The sequence below is a fragment of the Polyodon spathula genome, chromosome 19 (genome assembly GCF_017654505.1).
Source record: "Polyodon spathula isolate WHYD16114869_AA chromosome 19, ASM1765450v1, whole genome shotgun sequence".
Lineage (NCBI taxonomy): Eukaryota > Metazoa > Chordata > Actinopteri > Acipenseriformes > Polyodontidae > Polyodon > Polyodon spathula.
Genome location: NC_054552.1, coordinates 15129893 through 15150984, shown reverse-complemented (window position 1 = coordinate 15150984; position 21092 = coordinate 15129893).

Genomic DNA, 21092 nt, shown 5'->3' with positions numbered 1-21092 from the left:
GAAGTCACAGTCCTGATGACTGGGAGGTCCGTCTGGCGGAGATTGCATGCACCTTCGGTGGATCAGTTCAGGAAGCAATGGAAACGGCTTTGCAGCCTGTGATTGAAAATGTAATCAAATCAGCTACTATCCTCAGCACTCTTAAACAGAAGGTTTTTCATATTGCTTCCTTTATGAAACAGTTAACTGCCTGGCCGGATATTACCAAAGCTGATCTTCACCAATGGAAAGACAAGATTAATCAAAGCAACAGTTGTGTTAATGCTATGCAGGATAAGATGGTGGACCTTGAGGAAAGAATCGTTGTTGTAACATTGGACTGGTGGGGCTTCCTCAAGGGGCTGAAGGCGATGATCCGATCCACTTTCTTCAGCAGAAAATTCCACGTTGGTGTCTGACCCTGAAATCCTCCAATGACCACCCTTTTCTGGAGTTCAATAGAGCACATCGTGTATATGCAGGTGGCCCTCGGGACTCCAATAAACCATGCACCGTGATATTTCAATGCCTTTGTTATACTGATCGACAGTAGATTCTCCAGGCATCTCGAAAATCCGCTCCGGTCATCGTTGCAAAGAGGAGGGTCTTCGGTGAAGTGGGATTGAAGCTTCACTCCCAAGGAATGGACAATTTCTTGGTGTAACCGGCTATTTTGAAAGTTAAGCATGGAGAGGAGCATCTGTCTTTCACTAATCCTGAAGAGATCAATTCCTTTTTGGTTGAGCACTTTCAGAATACGACGGGGTCTATTGATCCCTTTGCGCTTTGGCCCCTTCTCATCCCTTGGTCCAGATGGAGTGACAGTATAGATGGACTAGCTTTGCCCCGGATAGCTATTTTTCGTACCTTCAAGGTATTGGAGTGGAAACATCTTGCTCCTTCTATGACAGACAGTGACCCAACAGGTTTGCACATTTACACTTGTTGTTTCTTGACATTGATCTAGTCATTGTGTAGGGTCCTCAAGAAGATATCTACACTGCAGAGGGTATGACAACCCTATTAAGAATACTACTGCAGTTCATTACTAATAATTTGGAGACATGGTTGTGTTAATTTCCACAATCCTTATTGATGTCTGTGACATTAATGTTATAGTTGTTGACAACCTGTACTCTAATTAGTTCCCTAAATATGTACATGTAGTTTCCGGTTGTTCAATTTTCATTTCATTTTTCTTATTTGCGAGGTAGTTTAGACTACAGCAAGTCCCCTCAGGCTAATCTGGTTCATGATCACAATTGATAGATTGGTTGGGGGGTTGGGGATGGAGGCTGGGGAGGTAGAAGCATGGAAGGTTGGGATTTGGGAATTTGGGAGTAGATAGGAGCGAAATCAATGAGTGAGAGGGAGTAAAGATGTTAACTGTGGCTTGAGATATCTAATATGTAGCATGCTCCCTTTAGCTCTCATCTTTAATATACTACATTTTTGTAACCGCATTCCCTTCTCAGTTTATTTTACTGTGTTTCTGACATTACTATGCTACTGTCCAATAAGATATTGCTAAATGATGAGTGCTATGTTTTTTTTTATTAGTTCACTCTCTCTGATCTGTATTCCTATCTTTGATCATGGCTAGTGTTATCATTAAAGCAAGCACAGTGCTTAGATGATCTCTTAAGAAATAAGGTTGATATTGCATGCTTGCAGGAAATTCATCTGCTTTCAAGTGATGTTGCTCGTTTTCAAAATAAACATTACAAGGTAGTTGTGTATTCCTCTGCTCAGAATAAACATAGCAGTGTCCTTATTCTTGCAAAGGGACAGCTGAACCTTAAAATTCGTCTCCAAGGTAATAATTCAGAGGGAAGATTCTGCTATGTGACTATGCTCTTGAATAACGTAGAGGTCTGTTTTGCTGTTCTGTATGCACCAAATATTTTCGATGCACAGCTTTTTGACCAGATGAAGCATACATTGGATTCATTGGGGAATTTCCCTGTTATATTGGCAGGAGTTTTCAATCAACTGTTCAACCCAGTGTTAGACACTTCTCACTCTTTAGCCACATTCTCTAAAACTACTCAATTATTAAACACATTTATTAAAGATCTGTCGATTTGTGATCCCTGGCAGATTCAGAACCCCACGACATGTGATTATACGTTTTTTCTCGGGCAGGCATAAAACTTATAGCAGAATCGATGCTATTCTGGTATTCTGTAATATTTTGCGGTTTGGGAAGTCCACAGAGATCCAAAATATTAATCTCGGACCACATCCCTCTGTCATACACTTTCAGTTTTGTTCCTGAGATAAAACAGGCTTAGAGTTGGAGGTTTAATACTTTCCTGCTCCAGGAAAAAGCTTTTGTTAAACATTTAACAGGGAGGTTAGAAGACTTCCTGGCACTTATCCTCAGAGGTGACTCCACATACTGTATGGGAGGTAACGAAGTGTCATATTCAAAGTTATACAATCTCATATGCTTCGCATTTGAACAAATCTAGACTACAGCAAATTAGTAGCCTAGATCAGGATGTCAGACATATTGAATCACAATTGAAGCTCAGTGGACCACTGTGATAAAGTGGCTGAGTGGCAACAGGTGCAGGAGTGATACATTGTGTGAAAGAAGCAGACAGAAAATTGTAATCCGGTTTGGAAATGCTTTTATTGGAGTTTTTCAGGTCTTGCGACCAAACAAGAATTCCCCGGCAATACACACCAATGTGTACAGCACAGGGTAAATAACAAGAAAAGTCAGTCCCAAATAGTAAACAATATCCACCCCACAATAATACAAACATGGTCAGCAGTCCTGGGTGCATGCAGTAGTGCTCGTGGTGGGTGACACAAGTTTATATTTGTGACAATGGTGAAGTGTTGTCCAGTTTAGTGCTAGCCTTGGCGACAGCTATGGAACTATGTTAGCTATCTAGTAACTTACAAGACAAGATGAGACAATTACAAACAAACAAAACACAACATGATTCAGTTTCTGGTTAGGGTTTCGCAGTCCTTCTTGGTTCTATTCACAACAAACCAATGTGAAGGAACAAATTACGATTCTCCATCCCCTTTTATGCTGTCACACATGACCCCTTGGTAAATGAGTGTAACTGCCTCTCCAATCTGCGGCTGCCACATCGTTTCTGACTGGTTGACTTCCCTTGAACACTGGAAAAGAACTGTCAGGCCAGCCCGTCCAAGGGAATATTCTCGCTGGTTAGCGCCCTCACAGGTCGGGAGGGTTATTTACAACCAAGAATCTTGTATTTCTGTCACAACCGCCTACATACTTTGAAAGCTAGATATAAAAAGGTGTCTAGAAATAAAGCAAGTAAGTGTGGTCTTAAAGATATTTCACTCTCGACTGAGGCAAAAGTAGACATCGGTGTTATTGATAATGTAGTAATGTGAATGAATGCTTATGTATATAATGCAATTCAAGTTATGCCACTAGAGGTCAGTAGTGACCTACATACTTACCTTCTACCTAGGATACCGTGGGGTCAAGGAAGTCCTTAGAAAACACTAATGTGTAGGTTTCAACAGAGATTGTTCTAATAAAGACACTGTGATTAAAGTTATACTCTTGCATCTTGGATCTCGGGTTATTACATAAAGGCGACAAGGAAATCGGGGCAACTTGTCTTAGGTCGTTGAAAACGGAGACAATGAAGGAGAAGAGAGTGTAGCTGCATAGCTTCGGCCCAACCTGCTAACGTTAGAGAGAGCACTCACAGACAATGGAACATGGCTGCCACGGTAGGAACAACCGCTCCGTTTGATAGTCAACTACAGACATGGGAGGAATATTGCAAAGTGCTGTCACATTTTTTTGAAGCAAATGAGATTGATAATGACAATAAAAAAAGGGTGATTCTCTTAAGTTCGGTGAGAAGCCAAACATATAAGAACATAAGAACATTAGAAAGTTTACAAACGAGAGGAGGCCATTCGGCCCATCTTGCTCGTTTGGTTGTTAGTAGCTTATTGATCCCAAAATCTCATCAAGCAGCTTCTTGAAGGATCCCAGGGTGTCAGCTTCAACAACATTACTGGGGAGTTGATTCCACACCCTCACAATTCTCTGTGTAAAAAAGTGTCTCCTATTTTCTGTTCTGAATGCCCCTTTTTCTAAACTCCATTTGTGACCCCTGGTCCTTGTTTCTTTTTTCAGGCTGAAAAAGTCCCTTGGGTCGACACTGTCAATACCTTTTAGAATTTTGAATGCTTGAATTAGGTCGCCACGTAGTCTTCTTTGTTCAAGACTGAACAGATTCAATTCTTTTAGCCTGTCTGCATATGACATGCCTTTTAAGCCCGGAATAATTCTGGTCGCTCTTCTTTGCACTCTTTCTAGAGCAGCAATATCTTTTTTATAGCGAGGTGACCAGAACTGAACACAATATTCAAGATGAGGTCTTACTAGTGCATTGTACAGTTTTAACATTACTTCCCTTGATTTCAATTCAACACTTTTCACAATGTATCCGAGCATCTTGTTAGCCTTTTTTATAGCTTCCCCACATTGTCTAGATGAAGACATTTCTGAGTCAACAAAAACTCCTAGGTCTTTTTCATAGATTCCTTCTCCAATTTCAATATCTCCCATATGATATTTATAATGTACATTTTTATTTCCTGCGTGCAGTACCTTACACTTTTCTCTATTAAATGTCATTTGCCATGTGTCTGCCCAGTTCTGAATCTTGTCTAGATCATTTTGAATGACCTTTGCTGCTGCAACAGTGTTTGCCACTCCTCCTACTTTTGTGTCGTCTGCAAATTTAACAAGTTTGCTTACTATACCAGAATCTAAATCATTAATGTAGATTAGGAATAGCAGAGGACCTAATACTGATCCCTGTGGTACACCGCTGGTTACCACACTCCATTCTGAGGTTTTTCCTCTAATCAGTACTTTCTGTTTTCTACATGTTAACCACTCCCTAATCCATGTACATGTGTTTCCTTGAATCCCAACTGCGTTCAGTTTGAGAATTAATCTTTTGTGCGGGACTTTGTCAAAAGCTTTCTGGAAATCTAAATAAACCATGTCATATGCTTTGCAGTTATCCATTATCGATGTTGCATCCTCAAAAAAATCAAGCAAGTTAGTTAGGCACGATCTCCCTTTCCTAAAACCATGCTGACTGTCTCCCAGTACCCTGTTACCATATAGGTAATTTTCCATTTTGGATCTTATTATAGTTTCCATAAGTTTGCATATAATAGAAGTCAGGCTTACTGGTCTGTAGTTACCTGGTTCAGTTTTGTTTCCCTTTTTGTGGATCGGTATTACGTTTGCAATTTTCCAGTCTGTCGGTACCACCCCTGTGTCAAGAGACTGCTGCATGATCTTGGTTAGCGGTTTGTAAATTACTTCTTTCATTTCTTTGAGTACTACTGGGAGGATCTCGTCCGGCCCAGGGGATTTGTTTATTTTAAGAGCTCCTAGTCCCTTTAACACTTCTGCCTCAGTTATGCTAAAGTTATTTAAAACTGGATAGGAACTGGATGACATGTGGGGCATGTTGTCAGTATCTTCCTTTGTAAAAACTTGTGAAAAGTAATCATTTTCTTCCTCTACGATTTTGCCATTTGTATCTCTTAAACATTTAATCTCCTCTTTGAATGTTCTCTTGCTGTTGTAATATTGGAAAAACATTTTGGAATTGGTTTTAGCTCCCTTAGCAATGTTCATTTCTATTTCTCTCTTGGCCTTTCTAACTTCCTTTTTGACTTGCGTTTGCAGTTCTGTGTACTCTTTCTGCGTACTTTCTTTTTGGTCCTTTTTTAATGCTCTGTAAAGTGCCTTTTTTTCACTGAATATTTTTTTTTTTTTTGATCTATTAAACCATTTTGGCAATTTAGTTTTACATTTAGATTTGTCTACTTTAGGGATATAATTGTTTTGCGCCTCTAGTACTACATTTTTGAAGAACAACCATCCTTCTTCTGTGGGTGTTTTCTCTATTTTACTCCAATCTACTTCTGTTAGTCTCTGTTTCATACCTTCATAGTTTGCTTTTCTAAAATTGTAAACCTTAGCTTTAGTCTTTACTTTTGGGGATTTAAAAAACACTTCAAATGAGACCATGTTGTGGTCTGAGTTTGCCAGTGGTTCTCTGACCTCTGTTTTAGTTATTCTATCTTCGTTATTTGAAAAGACTAAATCAAGGCATGCCTCCCCTCTAGTGGGTGCCTTCACAAATTGTGTTAGGAAGCAGTCATTTGTCATTTCCACCATTTCTATTTCATCCTTCGCGCTACCCACCGGGTTTTCCCATTTTATATGGGGGAAGTTGAAATCCCCCATTAGTATGGCTTCTCCTTTGCTACACACATTTCTAATGTCATTGTATAACAGATTATTGTGCTCACCGTCTGAATCTGGCGGTCTATAGCATGCTCCTATTATTATGCCTTTTGAATTTTTGTCTGTTATTCTGACCCATATTGATTCGGTTTTATTTTCTTTGTCCAGGTTTAACACCTGGGCTTCAAGACTGTTTCTTATGTATAGCGCTACCCCTCCTCCTCTTCTGTCCTGCCTGTCTTTCCTATACAGTGTATACCCACAAATATTATATTCGTCCCCATCACTCTCAGATAACCACGTTTCTGTAACACCTATCACATCATAGTTACCTGTTAGTGCAGTAGCTTCAAGTTCTAGAATTTTGTTTCTGATACTTCTAGCATTTAGATAAATACATTTAATGGTTGTCTTACCTGAGTTGTTGTTCTTGTTTTGATGCGGTCTCCCTTCTGTTTTTTTGTTGATTTCTCCCCCCTTCCTTTCTAGTTTAAATGCTTCCGAACCTGCTCGAGGATCTTTTCTCCGAGTAGACTAGTTCCCTTGTTATTTAAATGCAGTCCATCCCGTCTATACAGATAGTCCTCGTTGTAGAATGTGGTCCAATGATCAAGATAGGTGAAGCCTTCCCGTGTGCACCACGTCTTCAGCCATGCGTTTTGATTAATTATTTCCAGCTGTCCATATGGTCCTTTGCAAGGTGCGGGAAGTATACCAGAAAATACCACAGTTTTGGTTTTCTCTTTTAATTTCCTTCCTAGCTCTCTGAATTTGTTTTGCAGGGATTTTGGTCTGTCTCTTCCAATGTTGTTTGTACCGATGTGGACGACTACTACCGGGTCGTCCACATCGGTATTGGATATAGTCTAATGAGAAATTTGTTAAGCCCAGATAAGCCAGGGGACAAATCGTTTGACGATTTAGTTGAACTGTTGAAAACGCACTACAACCCAAAGCCCAGCGAAACAGTTCAACGCTTTAAATTTAACTCGAGAAACAAACAGGCAAATGAGAGTGTGACTGACTATGTGGTAGTGCTACGGGAACTGGCTCAACATTGCAACTATGGAGATAGGCTAAAGGAAATGTTACGGGACAGGCTAGTCTGTGGTGTAGACGATGATCGCATTCAGCGCAGGCTGTTAGCAGAAACCGAGTTAACATTTGAAAAAGCACTGAAGCTTGCTCAGGCATTGGAGACAGCAACAAAGACGTTCAGGATTTACAATGGCAAAGCAAAGGAAGCAATGGTGCTAATTGGAAACATGCTAGCCAGGCTACAGTGCAAAAGCTAAAAACGTGGAGGGAACCACGAACTGGCGGAACTATGAGGGCATGTTATAGATGCATTGGTGAGCACATGGCGAATGACTGTCGTTTTCTTAAGGAAATGTGTCACAGATGCGGAAAAAAGGGGCACATCAGGAAAGCGTGCAGGGTGAACTCACCTGTGGAGAAAACCAAACCTAGAGGGGGAGGAAAACAAAAGCAGGGAAAAGTGGAAAAAAAAACATGGGACTCATCACATTAGCGAAAATCCTGAAATAGATGCAAGTGACGGTGAAGACGTGTTCATTAGGATTAACGTAACAGAGACAAGCATTCCCAAGGTAGCTCCTATCACATTACAGATTAAAAGTGAACAAGTTGGATGTGCAATTTGAGGTTGACACGGGGTCCAGTGTTACAATTATGAATGAAACAGAGTGCTCCAAACTAAGGAATGGGGCAAAAGTACTTGAGCTAAAGACATGTTCCCTGCATCTCAGAACCTATACAGGCAAAAGAGTGAAAACATTGGGTACTGCAAACTTAACTGTACAGTACAGAGAGACTGTTAAACAGCTGCCAGTAGTAGTAGTGTCTGGCAAAGGACCAAACCTACTGGGAAGCGGTTGGATTAAGGAGTTGGAATTAAACTGGGGCACTGTAAACCAGATAGGTAGCGACAAAACAACACTCCAGGATGTGTTGAAGAAACATGAGAATGTATTCAAAGAGGAATTGGGGACATTGCGAGGCCCACCGGCTAAAATATATGTTGACAAAGAGGCAACACCAAGGTTCTTTAAGCCAAGACCTGGACCGCCTCTTGAGATACAAAATAATTGAACTAGTGAAATTCTCTGAGTGGGCAGCTCCCATAGTCCCAGTGCTAAAGCCTGATAACTCTGTGATGATTTGCGGAGATTACAAAATTACTGTAAATCGGGTATCCAAACTGGAACAGTATCCCATTCCCAGAATTGAAGATCTTTTTGCAAAGCTCTCAGGAGGGGCAAAATTCAACAAATTGGACATGAGTCATGCCTATCAACAGGTAATATTGGATGAGGAATCAAAAAAGTATGTAACTATAAACACACTCAAAGGGTTATTTACTGTGAATCGACTTCCATTCGGGGTTTCATCCAGTCCAGCTATCTTTCAAAGAATTATGGAGGGTTTGCTGCAGGGAATTCCCCATGTAGCCATTTACCTGGATGACATCATGGTGATGGGCAAGAATGATCAGGAACACCTGCAGATGCTAAGCGAGGTACTTTGGAGAGTGGAGGAGGCAGGCCTACGGCTAAAGAGAAGTAAGTGTACCTTTCTGGGAAGTGAGGCTGAGTTTCTGGGTCACAAAGTGGATGCCACAGGACTACACCCAATTAAGAACAAGGTACAAGCTATCCAAAATGCACCTGCACCTACCAACATAACAGAGCGTAAGGCTTACTTAGGAATGTTGAACTATTACAACAGGTTTTTACCTAACCTGTCAACACTGTTGGCTCCACTGCACAGATTGTTGAGAAAAGACACAAAATGGCATGGAAAAAAGAGCAGGAGGCTGCTTTTGAGAAATATAAAAAGCTAATGCAATCCAGAGATATACTTGTGCTTTACGACAGTGAGAAAGAGCTGATTCTGTCCTGTGACGCCTCCCCCTACTAGATAGGCGCAGTACTTTCACACCTCATGCCGGATGGGTGGGAGAGACCTATAGGTTTTATGTCAAGAACACTCACATCAGCTGAATGAAACTACTCTCAGCTTGATAAAGACGGACTGGCTGTGATTTTCGGGGTGCAACGGTTTCACTGTGGTAAAAAAAAACTTTCTCTATGGTAGAAAGTTCACCATATGCACAGATCATAAACCGCTTCTTTCACTCTTCAACGAAATGAAGGCTTTTCCACAGATGGTGTCACCGAGGATACAGAGGTGGGCTGTGACACTGCGGGCGTATGAGTACGTGATAGTCTACAAGGCGGGTAAGGACCACGGCAACACAGACGCCTTGAGTCATGTGCCACTGCCGGACACTTCCCAATCCACAGGTCTGGAAGACAGGGTGCTGATGATGGAAGACATAGCGATGTTGACCACAGAGGAGGTGAGAGTGTGGACAGGTAAAGATTCCATACTGTCTAGGGTGAGAGAGTACATTTTAAGGGGGTGGCCACAGCAGGGGGAAGGAACAGATTTTACACCTTATTCTGCTAGGAAGACAGAATTGAGTGAGCAAGATGGTTGTGTCTTGTGGGGGGCAGGTGTTGTCATCCCACAGCGAGGACGACAGGCTGTGTTGGAACAGCTGCATCAGTGCCATCCAGGGGTTTCGCGCATGAAGGCTCTGGCCAGAAGTTATTTCTGGTGGCCCAAACTAGATAAGGAGATAGAGACACGGGTAAAGGCATGTAGCAAGTGTCAGGAACACTGGAAAGCACCAGCCACAGCCCCGCTACATCCCTGGGAGTGGCCAGACAGACCCTGGAAGTGATTACACATAGATTATGCAGGACCATTTATGGGGCAGATGTTTTTGATACTCATAGATGCTCATTCCAAATGGATGGATGTTTACCCGTTAACTTCAGCAACATCAGCTGTTACAATTGACTGTTTGCGAAAAAGTTTTAGCAATCAGGGATTACCAGAAATGGTAGTTTCTGATAATGGCACCTGTTTTGTCAGCTCAGAGTTCAAGGAATTCATGAACAAAAATGGCATTGTCCATGTTACATCAACCACGTTTCATGCGTCTTCCAACGGTCTCGCAGAACGAGCAGTTCAAATATTCAAGATGATGATGAAGAAAGTGGGAGAAGGAAGTATGTCAACTAAAGTGTCAAGGGTACTATTCAGCTATAGGTTAACACCTCAAACTACCACAGGACTCTCCCCAGCAGAGATGTTACTAGGGAGGAAACTTCGGTCTACGCTTGATTTAGTGCATCCCGATATAAAGAGGAAAGTGGAACTTAAGCAGAATAAACAAAAGGAACACCACGAAAAGCCCACAAAGGGGAGGAGTTTTGGAGATGGAGACTCTGTGATGACAAGAAACTTCAGTTACGGTCCCAAGTGGATACCAGGAGTCATTGTAACAGTGACTGGTTCTGTATCTTTCAAGGTAATGCTGGGAGATGGCAGAATAGTACGCAGACACATAGATCAGATCTTGTCTAGACAACAGGACAACACCATTGGGTCAGAGGATATTGTGCAGGACACACCTGCAGAGGTTCTACAACCACCAGCTAGAGTAACCATGACAGATTAACTTGTTCCAAACAATGCGGACACTGTCTCAGAGCAGCTTGCTTTGAAACCAGAGGAACAAACTGGGAGTTCCCCAAAGGTGGGCCGGGACAATCAAAGCATGACACAAGCTGTGTGTCATTCCCAAAGAACTGTCAAAAAGCCTGGTTACGTGAAGGACTTTGACTTGTAAACATTTTTTTTTTAAAAGTTTGAAATTAAATGTTTATATACAGTTAAAGATGGACTATTTTGTGTAGTTGTTGTTACAGCAATAGTTCAGAGACATCTAGTGTATTAGCGTTACATTTTGTTTATAACTGTGTTTAAACTGTTTCCAAATTTTAGGGAAGCTGAAATCTTAAGGGGGGGGGGTGAATGTAGTAATGTGAATGTTTATGTATATAATGCAATTCAAGTTATGCCACTAGAGGTCAGTAGCGCCCTACATACTTACCCTCTACCTAGGATACCGTGGTGTCAAGGAAGTCCTTAGAAAACACTAATGTGTAGGTTTCAACAGAGATTGTTCTAATAAAGACACTGTGATTAAAATAATACTCTTGCCTCTTGGATCTCGGGTTATTACAGATAATTTTTTGAACACCCTGGAATTACCCTAACTATCTAACCAGCTTCAATTATAGATACACCTCTGACGTTACAAGAGCTGGAAGAGGCTGTACGTGCAATAGCTGTTGTGCCCCAGAATTGGATGGTTTACCGCCGGAACTTCTGTTATTACAATTAACTATCCATTAGAAATTGGCACCTTTCACAGAGACCAGAAGTCTGCGTTGATCTCCCTTCTTTTGAAAAAGGAGAAAATTCCTTTAGAATGTTGTAGCTATAGTCCGCTGTCTCTTAAAAAATGTATGCTAAGTGCTTAGTTCATTGATTAATAGATTGTTTACAGGCAGGTGCTCAATTGAGACTTTGCTGCCTGCTGGGTTTCGGTGAGAGCAGGGGCAAATAATGATTGGCTGTACAGGTCCTCAATCAGCAGATGGGCGGGTCTCGACTGAGTGTCTGTCAGTTTAAAAGCATCCCGTGGAGATCGCTTGGAGCGAATGCAACGCCATGCTACAGAGGGGAGCTGGGTATACTTGGGAGGAGAGGGTCTGCTATGCAGAAACGACAGCTACGCAACCCTGAAACTGCAAGCGGTGCTTTGAAGGCAATGCTCAGCCAAAGCCATATGAAGCAGCAGGAGTCGTTGTATGAATACCGGCTCATAAGCAGGTTAGTTTAGAAGATAGTGATCCCAAGTAATGAATAATGAGGGGTTACTAAGTGTAGCCGGTTCCTGGTTTATAAGGCTAGCGCTCGCCTTGTGTGGCACCTTTTTATTTGTAGTTGTTGTATTGTGTTTAAGTTTGCCTTTTGTACAGCTTGCTCTATGTGTCCTCTGTGTGTTACCACATTGGTAACGTCATATGCCCCCTTTGTTTATTTACTTTGGTATTAATAAATCCTGCGCGTCTGTGCTGGCGTTTCAACTCCACCTCCCACGTCTCTCTATACTGCTTAAGCAGCGGCTACCCACACGTGAAACGAGTAAACGAATAAAGTTAACATATTTTTTCGTACGTCTACTGTACTGCACACACACAATCCTTTATGTGGACTAATGCCTTTCTGTTAAGAAGCTCACACCATTTTGTTTATTCTCCTTGGTCGACATGCAGTATACACACTCTGAATGATATCTTCCATGCTTTTCTTTCTTTCTTTATCTCAGGCTACGCTCATGCCTTCATGCATATGGGGTTCCCCTGGGTGCCCCTTTATGTCCTCACCCTCTGGTAAATCTCTTTTATAGCTCACTCCCAGGGAAGGGATTGTTTCAATTATATATGACAAACTTGTATCCTACAATGTTAAGACCCTTCCACTTATTTCCATTTGGAATAGGGAGTTGAGTAAGCTTGCCGTCACCCCTGACTGGGATACTATCTGGGAGACTATATATCATCAAGAAAATCTGGCATATCAGCTTATTCATTATAAAATGGATCACCGATTCTTTACAACTCCACTTAAGAGGTTCCAGATGAAAATGGTAGCAGATCCTACCTGCCAGGCTTGCACCTTCGGAGTGAGGGGCATATACTTGCATATTTTCAGGGGGTGCTCTCTATGGAGAGACTATGGTCTCTCTAGTGGGGATGGTCATGCCCCTCTCTCCTAATTTGCTTTTGCTGGCTAATGACTCTCAGTTAGCATTGCCATTACAATCCAGGAGGCTTTTACTGGCAAGATTGGGTGGAGCTATGTATCTCCTTTCCTTCAGTCTGGTTAAAGCATTTGTGCTTCTGTCACACGTTACTGGTTCTATGTATCTTGATGTTTTGTTTACTTCCTAGACCTACCTGTGATGTATTAAAGTCGTTTTCATGACTGTAACTTAGTTTCATCCCTGCTTCGGTAATGTTGTTAAGTATGTTTGTTTCAAACAAATTTCATATGCATGTCTTGCATTTCGTTTTAATATAGAATCGCTGTGCTTACCCCTGATGTACAGTGGAACCTCGGAGTTCCCAACACCTTGGGAATGGAGGTTGTTTGGATACAGAACTGTATTGCAATACTCATATTGTTATGGTTCTAAGGTCTTTAAAACAGCACTATAAATGGAAAAAGAATACATTTCAGTTACCACTGAAATCATACCTGGAGCAAAAACACAGATGCAAACCCAGGTTTTCCTGAGAGTTACCATAGTGCCTGTTTTTAAACAAAATGTATTTACTCAGTCATTCAGCCTCCTTTGACATGAACAAAAAACTGTGCTTTGTTTAAAACTAAATGCTTTGAGATCCACCTCACTTTTCTAGATACATTTGTTGGAACAGGAATTTTGCCTTCTCCGTAACCAGCACACTGCTTGTAGGAGTGCCTACCTGGTTGCTTTTCATATACGGTTGAGTGATTGCATACTTTCTGTTGAAAGTGGAGCATTTGGTAGACTGGTCAGTTCTTAAGTTTGATGTTTGTATTATCATTTTCTTCTGACCTGCTGATTTGATTTGTATTTGTTTTCTTTCGTCTGTCTGTCACTGGTGTAGCTGCCACTATGACTTTGTTTGTATGTGGGAAAAAAGCAAAATAAAATAGACTATACTACAGGTGCAGTTGCAGCTGTTTTAAGGTCATATTTATAAAGGTACTTCTTCCAAAGGTGCAATTTGATATTGTTTTACTAAAGATAAATTACAATGTTAATGTTACATAGTGGTTATAATAAAAGATTTTGCAGGGGTGAATTGCACTTCTGATGACAGCCTGCATCAAGTTTGTCTGGTTGATTTTTTTTTTTTCTGCTGCCTTCTTTTTGTAAGCCTCTGAAGGTCATGCCTTTTATTTCAAGAGTCTGTCACTTACTGGGTCCAAGTGAATTTATTTGGTTATATATTTATTTCCATGTTTCTTTTTATTTATTTTTCTGGGCAGTGTTAAATAATATTTCCAGATTTGTTTCTATTTTTATGGACATTCTGGAAATGTTCTTCTTTTTTGGGTAAAATAAATGTTTAGTACATTGCATACATCAATTCTATGACAGAGTGAGGCTATGAATCCACAGCACATACGAACAGGTGAGCCCTTAATAGCACATGGAGCCCTACATGTATACATGTTGTTGATGTAAGCGATCCCCTATTTATTCTCTATTTCTTGCAAGGGTCCTGGCACTGCTATGGAGTGTTGGAAGCAAAATTGAGTTGGGATCAATTTTAGCAGCGTTGTCTTTAAAAGTGTTGCCAGCAGTACATGGGAGCTTCTTTTTGGCAAGGTAAGGAAGGGAAAGGTTGTTTTCAAAGTCTATGTTGTCCTTGCTGAGAAAACGTGACATCAGTTTAACTTACCCTGACCTGCCTTCTTTTGCCTGCTTTTTAAAAAATGTCTTAATCATGTGTATTGTTCTTAAGAAGAAGAATAATACTGGCTTTTTTGGTAACATTTAAAACCTAACTCTGATTTTATGAAAACTATCCAAACAGCCTGCTCTTCTGCCCAGTTGCCATTGAAAGGGTGATAAACATCCCTCAATCTCTGGTATTTAAAGTATAGTAATTAATTTATTTAAAGGTACATGGTAATTATCTGGGACTTTTTTTGATTGGGAATGTCATATTAATTTTACAGTAATCGGATTATCTGAACAATCAACGTCACTTCATTGCTTCTGATTAGTTAGAATAATAGACACTTTCAGTTTTCATGTTCACACCAATAGTGTTAAACCCATAACAATAAGTACACTATTATTCACTGCAGTTTTCCTCCTTGCCCAGTCATTCCAACAGCCCCCAGGGTTGCAGAGCTTTGCATTCACGATATAGCTCTCTGGGCTTAGGAATTGAAACAGGAAATGTAACCCCCTCTGCTTACAACACAGCTGCCCTCTATAAACAATGCCAGGGTGCTTGTGTATAATAAATAACTCCAATAAATGGAGATAGTGCCACTGAAAATTAGGTTTCATAATAGGAATATAAATATTATTGTCAAGTTCAATCCAAAGTTATGAGCTAGCCCTGAAGTTCAACACCAGTGAGGAGCCCATACCTCAGCTACTAAAATAATGTCCTTTTGTTTCATGTCTACTGGATGAGCAGGATTGAGAACAAACAAGTTTTTTCTGTGGATTCCTCTTTGCTCTTGTACACCCCCTAGTTTCTCCCTCTCTGGCCAGTGACATGCACAGGGCTAGATTAACGCATGTGTCTTTGTGCTAGAGGGGGTGTGACAGGCTGGCAAGTGGATAGAGGCCCAGAGACAGACTGCAGTTCAAAAAATTATACTTTTATTATAAATAAACACAAAAATAAAAGGGCACAAGGGCCAAAACAAAGGGATTTAAACACAAAAAGAAAGACAAAAAGCCAAACTTACAAAATTAAGGTTTCCAGGCTGGGCGATGGCTTCACAAAAAACTCACCAACCTGCTTATAAAATAAATCCTTATTGTCCTACTGGTTTGTGGAACTATAGTGTAAAATGATATAAAAAATACAATCAAATGATATATTAACTTTAAAAAAGTGGCCAGGCTGTAGTCTGGCTTCACCTTTCCGAGGCCCGGCCAGAGGGATAAACTCATAGTGCTCCTCTCTCATGAATGAACAGTAACACTGAGGAAGAAGGCTGAGATGTTGTATTTAAACTCTCAGTGCTTCTCTCTCATGAATGAGGAGTAACACTGTAGAAGGGGGCTTAGATGTCATATTTAAACTCATAGTGCTCCTCTCTCATGAATGAGCAGGGTTGCAGTTCGCTGACATTTGTTGCAATATAAGTAAGCATGCACCTGTTGTCTAATTTTCCAAAAAAATGTATTTTACTTCACATTGATTGCAAGATATGATATAAAAAAACACAGAAGAGTCTTCAAATAATGAACAGTGGAAGGTTTCACTGTCTCATCAACTAATGGAAAATAGCTACATCTATTTATGTTTATCAAATATATAATAACATTTTATCATTGCTATTTTATTCCATAGTGTTTTCTAGTGTAATAGTGATGACTGTCATCTTCGTGTTGTATTGAACTGGTTCCACTGGCAAATTAGCCACTTTACATTGCAACAATGTGTGACCAGTCGTCTCTGTGCAGCCCTCAGGCTTCCTTCACATTGCTGGAATTATCCATGTGCGCAATATACATTACTAGATCACATACCTTTATATGCAGTATATATTCTCATTCTTGGGCATCCCCATATCATGACAGCACTGCAAATAATAAACACAAATGTGACAATTTCCTATAAAAGACTATTTAATTTTTAAAATCATTTGCCCATTTTCTATTCCCAAGAGTGCTTAACCAACAAGTGAGCACATATCATGGAGGTTCTGTCTGGACAGCTAACTCTGACTTGAAGCCACTTTTGGTTGCATTAGTGGCTATAAAAAAGTATTCTCCAGTAGACTGTAGTAATGCAATGGCTTCTCAGTTGCTAAGCATGTCATTGATTATGGGGATACTGTTTGTTGTGTGGAACCACACTTTGCTTTGAACAAGATAAGTATTTCAATAGTTTTGCAGGTATATTTCAATTCTGTCCTGATTAGGCACATCACTGTTTAATTTTTAAGTGGTTCAATTGATTGACTTCAGGCCTCAAATCGAAACTCCCACTGGCTCATTTATCTGTAAAGGGGAGCCCAGCTGGTAGATCGAACATTAACATGAAAGGATAGTTCTGAGTCCATTAATCTGTACTATACCTGGCACATGCAAACAGAAAACAATTTACAGTATCGTATAGGCTTAACACAATTCAATGTTCAATAGTTTAACAAAACTATTTTTTATATATACTTCTTAAAGAAAAGATATGTTGGTATATTGGTAGTTGCATTTTATATTTATTTGCTTTTGTTTATAGAATATCATATCGTGCATTTCGTGAAAAACAATACAAAAGAACAAACACAGCTATAGTTGTAGGAGGCATTTCAAGAATGTTAACACATTTTTATATTGTGACATACTAATGTACATTGCAAGTAATCTAATGAAGACAGGACTGTATGAGGATCATTGCATAATCTTTGTTTCAAATCGACTGTGCTGCCATTGAAATATGGATGGATGCACTTTCAGTCACCTACTGTTTTTGTTCAGCTTTGTAAAGAAATACAAAGGGTCAATTGCAACAAACGTGTAGATTTAGTACGGAGCTGTGCACTAAGTTGCAGGCTAGCTAATGCAGTGCAATCTCATGATCACCCCAGCTGCGTCCTAACTTACTACCAATTGCAATGAAAGAAGATGGGGAACAGAGTTGGGGACTAGCTGCTCCCCAGCTTTAGTGCAGAGCTGAGGGTTAAGCTCTTTTTTTACTGTTTTTTTTTTTTTAATTTAAATGTTCTGAACTTAAGAAACCTCTGTATGGAAGTAAATACTAATTTTCCTATTTTCTTAAACCAAATTCACATGTATAATCTAATTTTCCTAACACACCACTAAGCTGTGTTAGAGGATAAACAAAACTTGTATTAGTCTTCATTATTTAACTTGCAAAACAAATGCATTTGTTGATAGGACCAAAGATTTATTGTAGACTATAAAAGGTGTAAATCGAATCAAAATGCCAATTACATATTTCCGGTAAAGTCTATAAAAGCTTAATTTCTCAGTACATCCATACAAAGGCAATCACGGAGCAACAACTTTACTTCATAGTCATTGGTAAAAGAAATGTATTTTTAAAAAAGTAATTTCAGCTTTCAATCACTTAAAATATGCTGATGAATGTAATGCAAACAACACCAAGCTACAGACAGGGGAAAAAAAATGTTAAGCTAAAATCAGCATGGACCTAGTTGTTCCAACTAGAAAAATAGAAATTATATATATATATATATATATATATATATATATATATATATATATATATATATATATATATATATATATATATATAATCATGTAAACATTGGTGTAATGTTAAGCTTTAAACATGTTACTGTTTATAGATAAGAACTCAACTTTATTAAGAATATTGTGTTATTATGTTTTAAGCAACATACTACAATAGTGTTCATTATGGTAATTGTTTGTTATTAGTTTTAAAATGTCTAGTAAAACGTTTGACATCATTAGTACAACCGGCCCCCTTTGCTAATGACATCTTTAGTCAGGGTCGTAACCAAGTATAAATCACATTTTTGTAAAACGGCTTTACACTTCTAAAGATGCAACGTGTTTCATTAAATTCAAATGATAAACTTCACATCCCGTGCAGAGGAAGAACACAAACATAAAACACCGTTAAGTGGGGTTGGCATTGCAAGGGAGATGACGGGAGTGACAGTTTTCTGAGAATTATTTATGAATGCTTATTCACCATTGCTACACCCTGTTAGAAAATTGACTTTTTGCATTTTTTTAAAATTATTCATCATTTAATAATAGAATCACAATTTACAAAATTAAATACGCTACTATACTCCTCCTGGGCGCTGCCATAATAGGGTCACACGAATGTGATACTGCACGTCGATTGGCTCAGTGGATATGTCAGATTTTGTTAAATTAGAAGCTTGGTGTATAGCGTGTTATGGAAAAAAACGATCATTTTAGTTGTATTAATGCGCTGTTTATAGTGTTTTGAGGACTAAGGACACTGAACATCAGAAAGTAGGCACTGTGAGATGAATGATCCTGCTTTTAGTTCACTTTTGGTGCAAATAGTGTATATCGCGTTTTGCAACTAAACTCTTTCATATATATATATATATATATATATATATATATATATATATATATATATATATATATATATATATATATAATCTAATTTGCAAATGTGGAGCTGCATTTATGCCATATAAAAATGTGAGAAACGTCATCTGTGTGTGTGTCCATCTGTCTGAAATTATTGTTCTTAGACAGTTCTACAGTTATGCACCATACAGCGCTTTATATTTCTCGACTCACTCATATGTGTTCATGGGTTGCTTTGATCTTTACTTTGATGTTGACCAACATGTGGAATCACATGATTGGTAGATGTCCAGTTATTTACCTTTTTCTGTTTGAAAAGTCGCTACACACTCTTAAAGTAAGAAATGGAAGAAGAACAATAATTTTACCTTAGTTTGACGACTTGTATCTCATTTTGTACAAGAGGTATTTAGGTTTTTTTTTTCACAATTGATGTAAGAAAGTTTCAGACTTTTGGTCCTGGTACAGATGGTAATTCTAAGTGTTTTAGTTTTGCTGCTGCAACATGGTGAAAACAACAAAACTCTTGGAGCTGCTGTATATAGAGACTCGGTAGTTTCAAACAAGGAACTACCATTCCTCTCAATAAGGCATCCCTTCTTCGAGTGTCAAGAAACAATTGAATTACAGAAAGTATGAAAAACAGCAGCTATTGTCACTAATTAGGGCTGTGTCAACTTGGAGATTCGGCAACAAAATATAAAGGTGTGAGAATCAGAAAGTGGGTAACAGTTTTGTGTCTTCCCACTGAAAGATGGCAAAGTCACATGATGTTGAAGATCCAACTAGATTTGTAAGAAGTAGAGGATAGCCATCTTGGGCAGTATAGAGACAGACTGTGATGTCATCGTGTTGTAGTTATTGGTTATCATTTAATAGTTGTGGGGAGAAAACATGATCAACCTTGTCTGTATGCATCTGTTTACACCTAAAGTTTCTTAATAATTTAAATGATAAAATAAACACAATTAAACCCACCAATATGGTAAAGCAGATATAAAAAATGACACAAAACAGAGATCAATGAAAAATGTCTTGTGTGCTTAACTGAAAGAAGGGGGACAATTTCCTAATATTCAGAAATTCCCTACATTTCTTTCACAGCAAACTTATAAAGAAAATATAAAGATCCCATTTATTCAACATTTGAAAGATTATTGTGAAACATACCACTATTAGGGTGCTTTTCTTTCTCACTTGGCAGACCCTGCTCATTGTTAGAAAAAAAAAAAAGCTCCTGATTTTCACCCAGTTCTGTTTTTTGTACTTTTTTTAAGTGTTAAATCCTGTGTCAGCTAGCCTAGGCCTGTGCTGGCACTCAATCACTCTACTACTGTCACATTTCAACCAAATCGTTATGAACACAGAGGAATGGATTCACTATTGAATTATAGGAGGAGGACTGCAGGATTCCAACTGAAAAATTGTGTCCAGTGGTCATGCTGTCAAGGACTGTAGTGACAAGCTCCACCAGCAGGGGTTCCACTGTGGCTTATCTGAATGCCCCAACCACTCTACTGTAGAGTCTGTGTGCAAAGACTGGGTCCTTAATGAAGGCTTTGCAACACTGTATTTGTATACCATTAGCCTGTAACTCAGCCCACCTGAGTACACCAAGCTTTTATTGTTCCATGAAACCCTTGGCCCTATCCTCTCCATTAACCATATTATCCAGATTTTCTGTAAATAAAGGCCCCCTCCCATCCAGACACATGCACCCCCTGACAGGCCTGCAGCATCAACCCTGATCGGATTAAGCCAACCTCATGAAAAACAAACAAACAGGAGACTGCTAAAGGATGCCCATCGATCGGGCTCCGCCTGTGTTGAGGCAGCGCCATGCCTTGAGATAACAGGTTTTGCTCTGCTGGCACATTGTGTTACACAGCCTTCAAATACAGGCATCTGCACAGTGGTCCCACTGCGCTACATTGCTGTGCTACATCGCTGCTGGGGCATCAGGCCTCTACAGAGTGATCCCACTGCGCTCCATCTCTGTGCTCCATCACTGCGTTACATCGTTGCAGGGCCATTTTCAACCAGCAA